The following is a 13885-nucleotide window of genomic DNA, read 5'->3' as shown; positions in this document are numbered from 1 at the left end:
CCTACACTCAAAGTGGATTTTATGGAGCTACAGAACTCGAAATGGCACGCTTCCAAATGAGTTGGAAAGTAGACATCCAGGGCTTTCCAGCCATGTATAATAGTCCATTCTTTGCCCAAGTTTAGACGACGCAAACTGGCGTTCAACGACAGTTCTCTGCCCAATTCTGGCGTCCAGCGCCAGAAACAAGTTGCAAAGTGGAGTTCAACGCCCAAACTGGCACCAAAACTGGCGTTCAACTCCAGGAATGACCTCTACACGTGTAACACTCAAGCTCAGCCCAAGCACACACCAAGTGGGCCCCGGAAGTGGATTTATGCATCAATTACTTACTTCTGTAAACCCTAGTGGCTAGTTTATTATAAATAGGACCTTTTACTATTGTATTAGACATCTTTGGACGCCTGGTTCTTAGATCAGAGGGGCTGGCCATTCGGCCATGCCTGGACCTTTCACTTATGTATTTTTAATGGTAGAGCTTCTACACTCCATAGATTAAGGTGTGGAGCTCTGCTGTTCCTCAAAGATTAATGCAAAGTACTACTATTTTCTATTCAACTCATCTTATTTCGCTTCTAAGATATTCATTCGCACTTCAACCTAAATGTGATGAACGTGACAATCATCATCATTCCCTATGAACGCATGCCTGACAACCACTTCCATTCTACATTAGATTGAATGAGTATCTCTTAGATCTCTTAATCAGAATCTTCGTGGTGTAAGCTAGAATGATGGCGGCATTCAAGAGAATCCGGAAAGGCTAAACCTTTTCTGTGGTATTCCGAGTAGGATTCAATGAATGACTGTGACGAGCTTCAAACTCGCGATTGCTGGGCGTAGTGACAGACGCAAAAGGATAGTAAATCCTATTCCAGCATGATCGGGAACCGACAGATGAATAGCCGTGCTGTGACAGAGCATGTGAGCATATTTTTCACTGAGAGGAGGGGATGTAGCCGCTGACAACGGTGATGCCCTTGCATAAAGCCATCCATGGAAAGGAGTGAGACTGATTGGATGAAGACAGCAGGAAAGCAGAGGTTCAGAGGAACGAAAGCATCTCTATTCGCTTATCTGAAATTCTCACCAATGATTTACATAAGTATTTCTATCACTATTTTATTAATTATTTTCGAAAACCCCATTACTATTTTATATCCGCCTGACTGAGATTTACAAGGTGACCATAGCTTGCTTCATACCAACAATCTCCGTGGGATTCGACCCTTACTCACGTAAGGTATTACTTGGACGACCCAGTGCACTTGCTGGTTAGTTGTGCGAAGTTGTGAACCATGGTATTGGCATCATGTTTTTGGCGCCATTACCAGGGAAAGAAAGAGCGATGAATTTTACATAATCAAAGTGTAATCACAATTTCTGCGCACCAATCCTATTCCAACATGAGTGGGAATCGACAGATGATTAGCCCTGCGGTGACAGCGCATTTGGACCATTTTCACTGAGAAGACGGATGGTAGCCATTGACAACGGTGATCCCCTAACATACAGCTTGCCATGGAAAGGAGTATGAATGATTGGATGAAGGCAATAGGAAAGCAGAAATTCAGAAAGAACAAAGCATCTCCATACGCTTATCTGAAATTCCTACCAATGAATTGCATAAGTATCTCTATCCTATTTTATGTTTTATTTATCTTTTAATTATCAAATCTCCATAACCATTTGAATCCGCCTGACTGAGATTTACAAGATGACCATAGCTTTCTACAAGCCGACAATCTCCGTGGGATCGACCCTTACTCACGTAAGGTATTACTTGGACGACCCAGTGCACTTGCTGGTCAGCTGCACGGAGTTGTGTGAAAAGTGTGCGATCACTATTTCGTGTACCAGCAGACAAGACCATGAAGAAGCCATATGGCTTAGTGGAGGATGTCTTGGTTAAAGTTGAAAACCACTACATCCCTGCAAACTTCATTTTCTTGGACATAGGAAAGGATGAGGATGACTGTGTCATCCTTGGAAGACCTTTCATAGACACAGCCAATGCTATAAATGATGTGGCTAAAGCAGAACTAACCCTAAAGATAGGAGGACCACATCTTATTCAAGATGCCTCATCCCAATTCTCCCTTTAAAAGAGAGATAACAGTGCAACACTTAGTGTGTCAACCCTCTCTTTCTGTGCAAAGCTCTTCAGAGCCCCAAAGGTACTAAAAAAAAAGTACCTAAAGGCTGGAAGGACAAGAAAGTCCTAACTGAAGGCCTCTCACCTGGCATGAGAGTTGTCTTCACTAAGAATCCAGTCCTACCACATACAGTGAGTCGTGTCTTATCTCTAGAGCATGTGGAGCTCATTCATGAGAGGACAGGCAGAAAATTCACTGTAAGGGGCAAAAATCTGAGCCCTTACTCACCTCCTTAAGGAGCTGAAGGTCAAGCTAGTGACTTTAAAAGAGCGCTTGTTGGAAGGCAACCCAACTTTTACTCAACCATTTATTTTCTTTTTGTTTTCCTTTCAGTTGTCAGAGTCATGATCATGTGCATCAGTCAAGAGACAGATTTCACAGTAGTGAAAATAGAACACTCCAAGTGCAATGTTAAAGTTGAACACCAGCGAGGAAGCCCTCCTAGGCATTCAACACCCTAAGAGGGGAGCATTGTTAAAGTTGAAGGCCAGCCAGGGAGCAGCCCCCGGACGTTTAAACGCCAATGCAGAGAAGCAGGGAATCTAGAATTCCCTAGCATCTCAGGGCCAAGAGGTCCACAGAAGCTCCACCTACCCCCACCTTCTTCTACTCTACTTTGCTCGAGGGCGAGAAAAACTCTTAACTTTGGTGTTGCAAAAGCTTTGCTTTGTGATTTCTACCATTCTTAAGTATAAAAGAAGAGGATGGAGCAAACTAGAGAGTGATAAACCACTATTTTATGGTTTATCTTGTGCTAATTTGAGTGGTTTTCATCAATTCTTTGCTCACTTACTCATATAATTTGCATGGTTTTACAAATCCTTTCTAATTCTGTGATATAGTTGAAAACATGTTTTATGGGCCTTTAAACTGTCAATTTTAATTATCTTTTATTACCATTCAATGCTGTGATCTGTATGTTGAGTATTTTCAGGCTTTATAGGGCAAGAATGACTTAGAGGATGGAAAGAAAATATGCAAAAGTGAAAGGAACGCAAGAAAATAAAGTTTTGAGAAGTTGGAAGCGACGCGCACACGTGGATTTCGCGTATGCGTGCCTAGTGCAGAAGACGAGCGACACGTACGCGTGACTGACGCGTACGCGTGACAAAGAATTTCGCCAAATGACACGCACACGTGACCTACGCGTACGCGTGACATGCGCCACGTGCAGAAACTTACAGAGAGCGCTGGGGTGATTTCTGGGCTCCTTTATTGCCCAATTCCAATCCCGAGAACACAGAATAGAAGCTGCAGAATGGGGGATTCATCGAGACACTAATCATTATTCACAGTTTTAGGTTTTAGATGTAGTTTTCTAGAGAGGTTTTAGGATTTTAGGATTAGCTTGGCTTAATTTCAGATTTCTACTTAGTTTAATTTAGTTTTCTTCTACTCTTGTTAGTTCTAGAACTTTAGTTTATCTAATTCTCTTGTTGATTTATTTATTTGCCCAAATTTGATTTATGAATCCTAATGTTAGATTTAATTTTCTATGATTAATGCAATTTGAGGTATTTCAGATTTGTGATTGCTTTCTTCTTTTGTTATTATTGATGCTTACAATTGTTGGTTTTAGATTTTACATTCCCTATCGCTTTTCTATGTTTTTATGTTATGCCTTCCAAGTGTTCGATAAAATCCTTGGGAGGGTTTTAAGTTAGATTTTTATATTCGTGGTTTTGGTTGAGTAATTGGAGACTCTTGAGTTATCAAACTCCTTTGTTGATTGATAATTGAAATTTGTTGGTTGATTTGGATCCCTCTAAAGCTAGTCTTTCCTTAGGAGTTGACTAGGACTTGAGGAATCAAATTGATTAGTCCACTTGACTTTTCTTCATAGTTAGAGGTTAACTAAGTGGGAGCAATGAACAATTTTCATCACAACTGATAAGGATAACTAGGATAGGACTTTTGATTCTCATAACTTGCCAAGAGTTTTCTCAATTATTAATTTATTTTTTTATCATTTACATTCCTTGTTCAACCTTTCAAAAACCCCAAAAAGATACTTTTTTATAACCAATAATGACTACACCTCCCTACAATTCCTTGAGAGGCACCCTGAGGTTTAAATACTTCGGTTTATTTTTATTGGATTTGCTTTAGTGACAAAAAAATTTTTGTATGAAAGGATTCTTTGTTGGTTTAGAAACTATACTAGCAACGAGAATTTATTGTGAATTCTTTACTAGTGAAAATCCGTTCATTAGAGAGCATGCACATTAACTTGTGCAGCTGCCTCAACAGAGACAAGGGAGTGTCATAGAAGAGACCAAGCACTATATTGGATCCTCAAGGAGGACCACTGGCCACTATCACTCAGGTGGATTCGTTCTCTTTTACTCCTTTCCTGTTATTTTTCTATTTTCTATCTGTTTATCTGTTTTCTTTTCCTAGTTGCATGATCATTTGCATTGATTTCTTAAAAAGTTGTAAAATGTTCCATATATCTCTCACCTTGCTTAAATAAATTTTTTTTGAAAAGAACTGAGAGATGCATGAATTTCAAGTTTAAAATAAGATTATTTTAATTAGTTCGATGTGGTGTCATTTTCTTTTGTTTTCTGAATGTATGAAATAAATAATGCATATTTGAAGTTGAAATTTATGAATGTTGGCTCTTGAAAGAATAAGAAAAAAGGAAAAATATTATTGATAGTCTGAAAAATATGAAAATTGATTCTTGAAGCATGAAAAAGTAGCAAAATAAAAAGCATGTTGCAAAAGAAAAAAAAATTATTATGCATGCAAAAGAAAGAAAAATTGGCAAAAAAGAAAAAAATTAAAAAGCAGAAAAATCCATGGCTTTGAGCATCAGTGGTTAAAAAGCCAGTAACCCTTTAAACCAAAAGGCAAGGGTAAAAGGACCCAAGGCTTTGAGCATCAGTGGTTAGGAGGGCCCAAAGGATTAAAATCCTGGCCTAAGCGGCTAAACCAACTATCCCTAACCATGTGCTTGTGGCGTGAAGGTGTCAAGTGAAAAGCTTGAGACTGAGCGGTTAAAGTTTTGGTCCAATACAAAAAAAAGTGTGCTTAAGAACTCTGGACACTTCTATCTGGGGACTCTAGCAAAGATGAGTCACAATCTGAAAAGGTTCACCCAGGTAAAGTGTCTGTGGCATGAATGTATCTGGTGGTAATACTGGAAAATAGAGTGTTTAGGGTCACGACCAAGACTCAGAAAGCTGTGTTCAAGAATCAAAATAAGCTTAACTAAGAAAGTCAATAATATCATGAGGATTTTGAGTTCCTAAGGATGCCAACATCTCTGAGTTTCAATGGATAGTGAGATGCCAAAACTATTCAGAAGTAAAAAGCTACTAAGTCCCACTCATCTGATTGTAACTATGCTTTATTTGAAACTTAGAAATTTATTGTATCTTAATTTTCTTTTCTTTATCCTATTGTGTTTTTATTTGCTTGGGGACAAGCAACGGTTTAAGTTTGGTGTTGTGATGAGCGGATATTTTATACGCTTTTTGACATCACTTTCATATAGTTTTTAGTAGTTTTTGTTTAGTTTTTATTAAGTTTTTATAAGTTTTAGTGTTAAAATCACATTTTTGGATTCTACTATGAGTTTGTGTTTTTGGACAATTTCATGTATTTTCTTGCTAAAATTGAGGAGCTGGAGTAGAGGCTGATTGAGAGACAGAGAAAGCACTGCAGATGCTGTCCAGATCTGACCTGCCTGCATTGAGAAGAGATTTTCTGGAGCTACAGAAGTCCAAATTGATAGCTTTTAACGGCTATGGAAAGTTGACTTCCAGAGCTTTCCCTCAACATATAATAGTTTATACTTTACTTTGGATTAAAAGGCCCAAAACCGACGTCCAACGCAAGCTTCCTGCCCCTTTCCAGACGTCCAGTGCCCAAAAAGCAAAGCCCAACGTCCAAAGGCCCAGAAAGGACCCATGGCTGGCATTCCACGCCTAAGAGACCTCAATGCACATGGATCTCATCAAAGCTCAGCCCAAACACTCATCAAGTCGGCCCCAGAAGTATATTTTAGCACTAAATAGACTGTTTTTCCCTTACTTGTCATATGTTTAGTATTTAAGGGATTAACTTTATGTAATTCAAAGTTTTTGGACCACTTTTCATCACTCTCCGATTCAAGAGAGCTCTATACACGTTTTTATCTTTGTTTTTATTTTCAATATGAGTTTCTAAACCTCCTAGGTTGAGGGGAGGAGCCTTGCTGAGTCCTATGAATTAATTAAAGTATTATTCTTCTTCTTCGATCCATGTCTGATCTATCTCTAAGATGTATATCCCGATTTTCGTCGTGAATAACAGGACAATCTGACAAATTGGCTATGTTCATCACATTAAGATGAACGTGCCTGACAAACACCCGGGTCTACTTGGGTTCGTGTGAATACTTGGCTGGAAAGCACTAGCCAACAGCTATGGATTTACATTTCACAGACGGTTTATCCACGATTTTGTTGGGGACTTCTCGAGACACCGGTTCAGCCGATCTCCGGGGAGATTAAGGTCTCCGTGGTATAGGCTAGATCCAAGAAATAGCGTTCTCTGATCTGAAAGATTCTACTTGTCTGTGGAGTTTTGAGTAGAATCGCCAAGAGAATAAATTGCTATGTGCTTCATCCTCCATTGGATTGAATACGAAGGGCCCTGGCGTTTATTCTGTAGCAGAGGAGATCAAACACTATTGGGGTGGCTTTGATTACTTACAGCCTGCCATAGAAGAATATCATTCACTAGAAAAGAAGACGGTAGTACCAGAGTTACTTTAGAAAGACAAAGCAACTCCAACTCTCAATCTAATCCTATCATCTATTCCTATCCCTAAAAACACATGCTTTACACATTCAACATAAAACCTTCTGATTTCGCCTGACAAAGACTTGTAAGACAACCATAAGCTTGCTTCAAGCCACAATCCTCGTGGGATCAACCCTGACTCCCTCAGGTATTACTTGGACGACCCAGTGCACTTGCTGGTACTGCTGCTGTTGTACGTAATAGTGTGGGTTATGCGTACAAGCGCAACCAATCGACCTCACTCTTGTGAGTTTACTACTTGATGCGACCCGGTATACTTGCCAGTAGTTTGTGTGGATACGTTTTCCATCCATCAGGGGGTCTTGTGTGGGTATAGAAGGGTGCTGGAGTGTGTTGGAGTGTGGGTTGAAGTGGGAACAGAAATTGGGTATAGAAGGAGAGGGGGACGTAGGTAACTTATTGTGGTTGTTGGGAGGCATAGGGGTAGTATCTATAGGAAGTGGGGTGATGAAGGGAGGGGTCACGGGTGTGGGGTCTGGCGCCAAACTTGGTGCAGCCCAAGTTTGGCGCCACCCTTGTGTTTTTTTTTTATGAAAACTCACGTCAAACGCCAGGGGAGCCAAGTTTGGCGCCCCCTGGGAGAGAGTATTGCACCATACACGCTTGATGGTGGCGCCAAACTCCAATTTCCCAAGTGTGGCACCACCCCTCCAGAACGCTACCTCCAATTTGTGCGCAGCCTGTAGCACCAAACTTGGATATCCCAAGTTTGGTGCCACCATTATAGAGTGCAATTGCCAAGTTGCGTGTTGTGTCCGGCGCCAAACTTGGAAAGCCCAAGTTTGTCGCCACCTAGTCCGCAGTAAACACTTCCAGGGTGGTCAAAATTTTTTCTAAGTGTACGGGTTCCTGTTCTTAATTTTCTACATGATCAAAACACACGAAAAACAAAGAAAAAATAGTAGAAACTCAAACAAAACAAAGTTAAATAAATAAGAAACAAAGCGAAAATCAAACTGAAGGATACGAAAACATCGGGTTGCCTCTCGACAAGCGCTTTTTTAACGTCACTAGCTTGACGGTTAGTTCTGATAATTCAGCAGATGAGCGGACCTTTGGCGATCAATCTCGCCTCCAAGATAGTTCTTCAATCTCTGGCCATTAACTATAAACTTTCTGTCAGAATTCTCGTTCTGAATCTCCACATGACCATACGGTGATGCTCTAGTAACCACAAACAGTCCTGACCAACGAGATTTCAGCTTTCTGGTAAAGAGTTTGAGCCTTGAATTGAACAGAAGCACCTTCTGAATTGGCTCAAAGACTCTGATGGTAATCTTCTTGTCGTGCCATATCTTAGTTCTCTCCTTATAGAGCTTGGCATTCTCATAGGCTGAATATCTGAATTCATCAAGCTCATTCAACTAAAGCATTCTCTTTATTCCTGCAGCTTGAGCATTAAAGTTCAGAAACTTGATTGCCCAAGAAGCTTTATGCTCTAGCTCCACTGGCATGTGACAGGATTTACCATAGACCAATTGATAAGGTGATATGCGAATAGGAGTCTTGTAAGCTGTCTGGTATGCCCAAAGAGCATCATTAAGCTTCATAGACCAGTTCTTCCTTGAGATACTGACGGTCTTCTCCAGAATCCTCTTGAGTTCTCTGTTAGAGACCTCAATCTATCCACTTGTCCGAGGGTGATAGGGGGTTGCCACTTTATGACAGACTCCATACCTCTGCAGAAGTGAGTCCAGCTGTCTGTTACAGAAGTGACTTCCACCATCACTAATGAGTGTCCTTGGGACACCAAACTGGCTGAAAATATATCTCTGAAGAAAGCTCATTCCCATTTTGGCATCATTGGTGGGCAGAGCCACAGCTTCTACCCACTTGGACACATAATCAACTCCCACCAATATATAATTGTTGGAATATGAGGGTGGAAAAGGTCCCATGAAGTCAATACCCCATACATCAAACAACTCAATCTCAAGAATCCCCTGCTGTGGCATCTCATGGTTGGCAGGAAGAGTCTTAGCTCTTTCACATTTGCCACAGTTTTTCACAAATGCTCTTGAGTCCCAGAAGAGAGTCGATCAGTAAAAACTGCAGTGAAGGACTTTTATAGTTGTCCTTTCACCACCAAAGTTACCTCCATAATCAGAGCCATGACAGTGCCAAAGAATCTGCTATATTTTCTCATCTGAGACACATCTCTGGATTATACCATCTGAGCATCTTCGAAAAAGATATGGTTCCTCCCAAAAGTAGTACTTTGCATCAGTCAGTAGCTTCTTCACTTGGTGTTTACTGTACTCTTTTGGAATGAAATTCATGGCTTTGTAGTTTGCAATGTGTGCAAACCATGGAGCCTACTGAATGGTGAACAGTTGCTCATCCGGTAATGTCTCAGTCACAGTTGTGCGGGGTTGCCCACCCTCCTCAGGTTCAATCCTGGAAATGTGGTCAACTACTTGATTTTTCTGACCTTTTTCTATCTTTGATCTCAATATCAAACTCCTGAAGGAGTAGCACCCATTTGATTAATCTTGGTTTAGAATCCTGTTTGGTTAGAAGGTACTTTAAAGCAGGATGATCAGTATAAACAATAACCTTAGAACCAATTAAATAGGACCTAAACTTATCAATAGCATACACAATAGCTAATAATTTTTTTTCTGTAGTTGTGTAATTCTTCTGAGTATCATTTAACACACGACTAGCATAGTAAATGACATGTATAAGCTTGCCATGCCTCTGTCCTAAAACAGCTCCTATAGCATAATCACTAGCATCACACATTAATTCAAATGGCAAATCCCAGTCAGGGGGAGCTATGATGGGAGCAGACGTAAGGTTTGCTTTTAGAGTTTCAAAATCATGCAGACATCCAGTGTCAAATACAAAAGGAACATCAGCAACTAAGAGGTTGCTCAATGGTTTAGCAATTTTAGAAAAATCCTTTGTAAATCTTCTGTAAAATCCTGCATGACCCAAGAAACTTCTGATTGCCTTAACATTAGTTGGTGGTGGTAATTTTTCAATTACCTCCACCTTGGCTCTATCAACCTTAATCCACTTGCTTGAAATCTGGTGTCCAAGAACAATACCTTCGGTGACCATAAAGTGATATTTTTCCTAATTTAAAACAACGTTTGATTCTTGACACCGTGTCAAGACTAGAGATAAATGCTTAAGGCAAGATTCAAAAGAATTACCAAAAACAGAAAAATCATCCATAAATACCTCAACAAACCTTTCAACCATATCAGAAAAAATTGAAAGCATACACCTCTGAAAAGTTGATAGGGCATTACAGAGTCCAAATGGCATTCTCCTATAAGCAAATACTCCAAAAGGACATGTGAATGCCGTGTTCTCTTGATCTTGAGGGTCCATTGTAATTTGGTTATATCTAGAATATCCATCTAGAAAGCAATAAAAAGCATGACCAGCTAACCTCTCAAGCATCTGATCAATGAAAGGTAGGGGGAAGTGATCCTTCCTTGTAGCAGTGTTGAGCCTTCTGTAGTCTATGCACATTCTCCATCCTGTGATGGTTCTTGTAGGAATTAGCTAATTTTTTTCATTCTTGATCACTGTCATCCCTCCTTTCTTGGGAACTACCTGCACAGGACTCACTCAAGGGCTGTCAGAAATAGGGTATATAATGCCGGCTTCCCAGGGTTTCATTACCTCTTTTTGGACCACCTCTTTTATAGTTGGATTGAGTCTCCTTTGTGGTTGCACAACCAGTTTACTATCATCTTCAAGAAGGATCTTGTGCATACACTTGGTTGGACTAATCCCCTTTAAATCACCAATGGTCCACCCAAGAGCTGTTTTATGGCTCCTGAGCACTATAATAGGTGCCTCTTCCTCACCAGGTTCCAAGGAAGAGCTAATAATCACTGCATATGAATTATTTTCACCTAAGAACACATATTTCAGAGAAGGAGGCAAAGGCTTTAGCTCAATCTTGGGGACTTCTTCCTCCACCTTAGGCGTGTTTACTAGGTTCTTCTGGGGTGGTGGATCATCAATTTCAAGTAGTTCATACTCAGGGAGAGGATCCAGAATATCATCAAGTGCCTCAGATCCAAATACCTCTTGAACAAGTGGTTCAATAACATCAACTCTCATACACCTTTCAGAATCATTAGGGTGTTTGAGGGCTTTAAATACATTAAAGACCACCTGTTATTCATTGACCCTCAGGGTTAATTCACCCTTTTGCACATCAATCAGAGCTCTACCTGTAGCTAAAAAGGGTCTTCCAAGAATAATAGAGGACTTTTTATCCTCTCCCATATCCAATATAACAAAATCAGTAGAAAAAATAAATGGCCCTACTTTCACAAGTAAATCCTCAATAACCCCCACAGGAAATTTAATAGAAAGATTAGCAAGTTGAAGAGAAATACGAGTGGGTTTTACCTCCTCAATTTGGAGCTTTTTCATCACTGAAAGTGGCATGAGATTGATGCTAGCTCCAAGATCACACAAGGCTCTCTGAATAGTGACATCTTCAATGGTGCAAGGAATTACAAAGTTCCCTGGATCTTGCATCTTCTCAAGAAAGTTATGTTGAATCATAGCACTACATTCCTTAGTTAACACCACTGTCTTTTGTTCCTTCCAATTCCTCTTGTTAGTCAACAGTTCTTTCATGAATTTAGCATAGAGAGGCATTTGCTCAAGAGCCTCAGCAAAAACAATGTTGATCTGTAGCTTCTTGAAGACTTTTAAAAATCTAGAAAATTGCTTGTCTTTGGAAGCTTTCTGAAGCCTCTGAGGATATGACATTTTAGGCTTGTACTCAGGAGCCTTTGGCAATGTAGGATGAGTGTCAAGAGAGACTGGGAATGGGTTATCTGCATGCCTATGAGGGACTTACTTCACCTTTTTTTTCTTCTCCTCTGGAGCTTTTTTTTCAACTAGCTCTTCATTGACCTTACTCTCAGAACCAGCTACTTTACCACTTCTCAATTGAATGACCTTGCAGTCTTCTCTTGGGTTTACCACTTTATCAACAGGAAATGTACTTGGAGGCCTCTCAGGTATTTGCTTGCTCAACTGGCCTACTTGCACCTCCAAGTTTCTGATGGAAGCTCTAGTTTTCTACATAAAATTATTTAATAGTGTTTCCCAATCAGTGTTCTTCTAGTGCTGAGAATTTGCCTGCAGAGGTGGTTGTTGTTGATAAGACTGAAACTGGTGGTTATTTTGATTGTTCTGCTGAAAATTGCCCTAAGAATTATTGTTAAAATTTTGTGATCTCTGAGGTTGCTCTCTCGACCCAAAATTTGGGCGATTTCTCCATCCCTGATTATAGGTCTTAGGGTATGGATCATTATTAGGGTTTCTATGAGCATTCCCCATGTAATTGACCTGTTCAGTTGATCATAATTCTCACCTTGCATAGATCTCCAAATGAGGTTTCTCAAGTTGTACAAGGGGCGTGGCATGCCACTGATGGGCGTGGCATGCCAGTTATAATATCCAGAAAGGAAATTTGAAGAGTTACTATGGGCGTGGCACGCCAACTATATGGACCAGGAAGGAGTTCTTGAGGAGTTACAAAGGGCGTGGCATGCCAAGGCTGGGCGTGGCATGCTAGTACTAGTTACCAGAGGAGGTTGCTCATAGTTCACTATGGGCGTGGCACGCCAATGCTGGGCGTGGCATGCCAGGCATGTTTTCCAGAAGAGAATCCTTCAAGCATCATTATGGGCGTGGCACGCCAACTATACTTTCCAGAAGAGAATCCTTCAAGCATCACTATGGGCTTGGCACGCCGCTGCTGGGCATGGCACGCCAACTATACTTTCTAGAAGAGTGTTCTACAAGATCAACAATGGGTGTGGCACGCTACTGCTGGGCGTGGCACGGCACTACTGGGCGTGGCACGCCCGTAATATTTTCCAGAAAGGGGTTTTTGAAGAGTTGTCAAGGGTTTGGCACGCCAGTATAATTGACTAGAGGAGAAGGGAAGGAGCAGCTTCAATGGGCATGCCACTTGGTACTATGGGCATGGCACGCCATGTTTGTAAGCTCAAACCATCATCATGGGCGTGCCTCTTGAGTCCTGGGCGTGGCACGCCAATTCACTTAACCAGAAAGGGAGATTGAAGACTCTAACAAGGGTGTGCCACTTAAGACTCTGGGCGTGGCATGCCAGGCCAATTGCCCAGAAGAGAAGGGTCAAGACTTCTTCGAGGGCGTGCCACTTGAGACTCTGGGCGTGGCACACCAAGCCAACCATCAATCGGCATGCCACTTAGTGTTTTGGGCATGGCACGCCAACCTTGCTCTCACCATGGGCGTGGCACGCCAGTCATGCCAGCTCACTGGATCAGAAAGGAACATTTATGCACCAACAAGGGCGTGGCACGCCAGACCTGAGCGTAGCACGCCGAGCAAACCGTCCAGAGAAAAAGATTGAAGATTTCAATGACGGTGTAGCACGCCAGGTCTAGGCGTGGCACGCCAGTTCAAATTGCGAGAGAAGGAGATGGAAGAGTACACCATGGGGCGTGCCACTTGGGACTTGGGTGTGGCACGCCAAGTCAGCTCGGATCATGAGCGCGCCACTTAAGTTTTGGGCATGGCACGTTAGGCCAATCACCATCATGGGCATGCCACTTGAGTTTTGGACATGGCACACCAAGCCAGCTTCACCCACGCCACTCACACGCTACCAATGAATGGTCATCCCCTTTAGTTTTCGATTGTAATTTTTCTTATTTTTTATTTTTGTAATTTTTCATTTCTAGAATAGGAATAGTATAAATATCCCATGAAGAGTATTGAAAAGGGGCTTGGAACTTTTACTTCACTTTACTTTTCTTCATCCTCTTCCATCTCTTGTACTCTCTAAGTATGAGTAGCTAAACTCCCTCAAATTGGGGGAGGGAGCTATGTTGTACTTGATGATTAATGTTAGTGAATTTCTTCTTCTCTTCATCTCT

This window comes from Arachis ipaensis, chromosome B05, assembly GCF_000816755.2.
Source record: "Arachis ipaensis cultivar K30076 chromosome B05, Araip1.1, whole genome shotgun sequence".
Classification (NCBI taxonomy): Eukaryota; Viridiplantae; Streptophyta; class Magnoliopsida; order Fabales; family Fabaceae; genus Arachis; species Arachis ipaensis.
The sequence above is the reverse complement of the archived record's forward strand: the minus strand, read 5'-3'. Positions refer to the sequence as shown.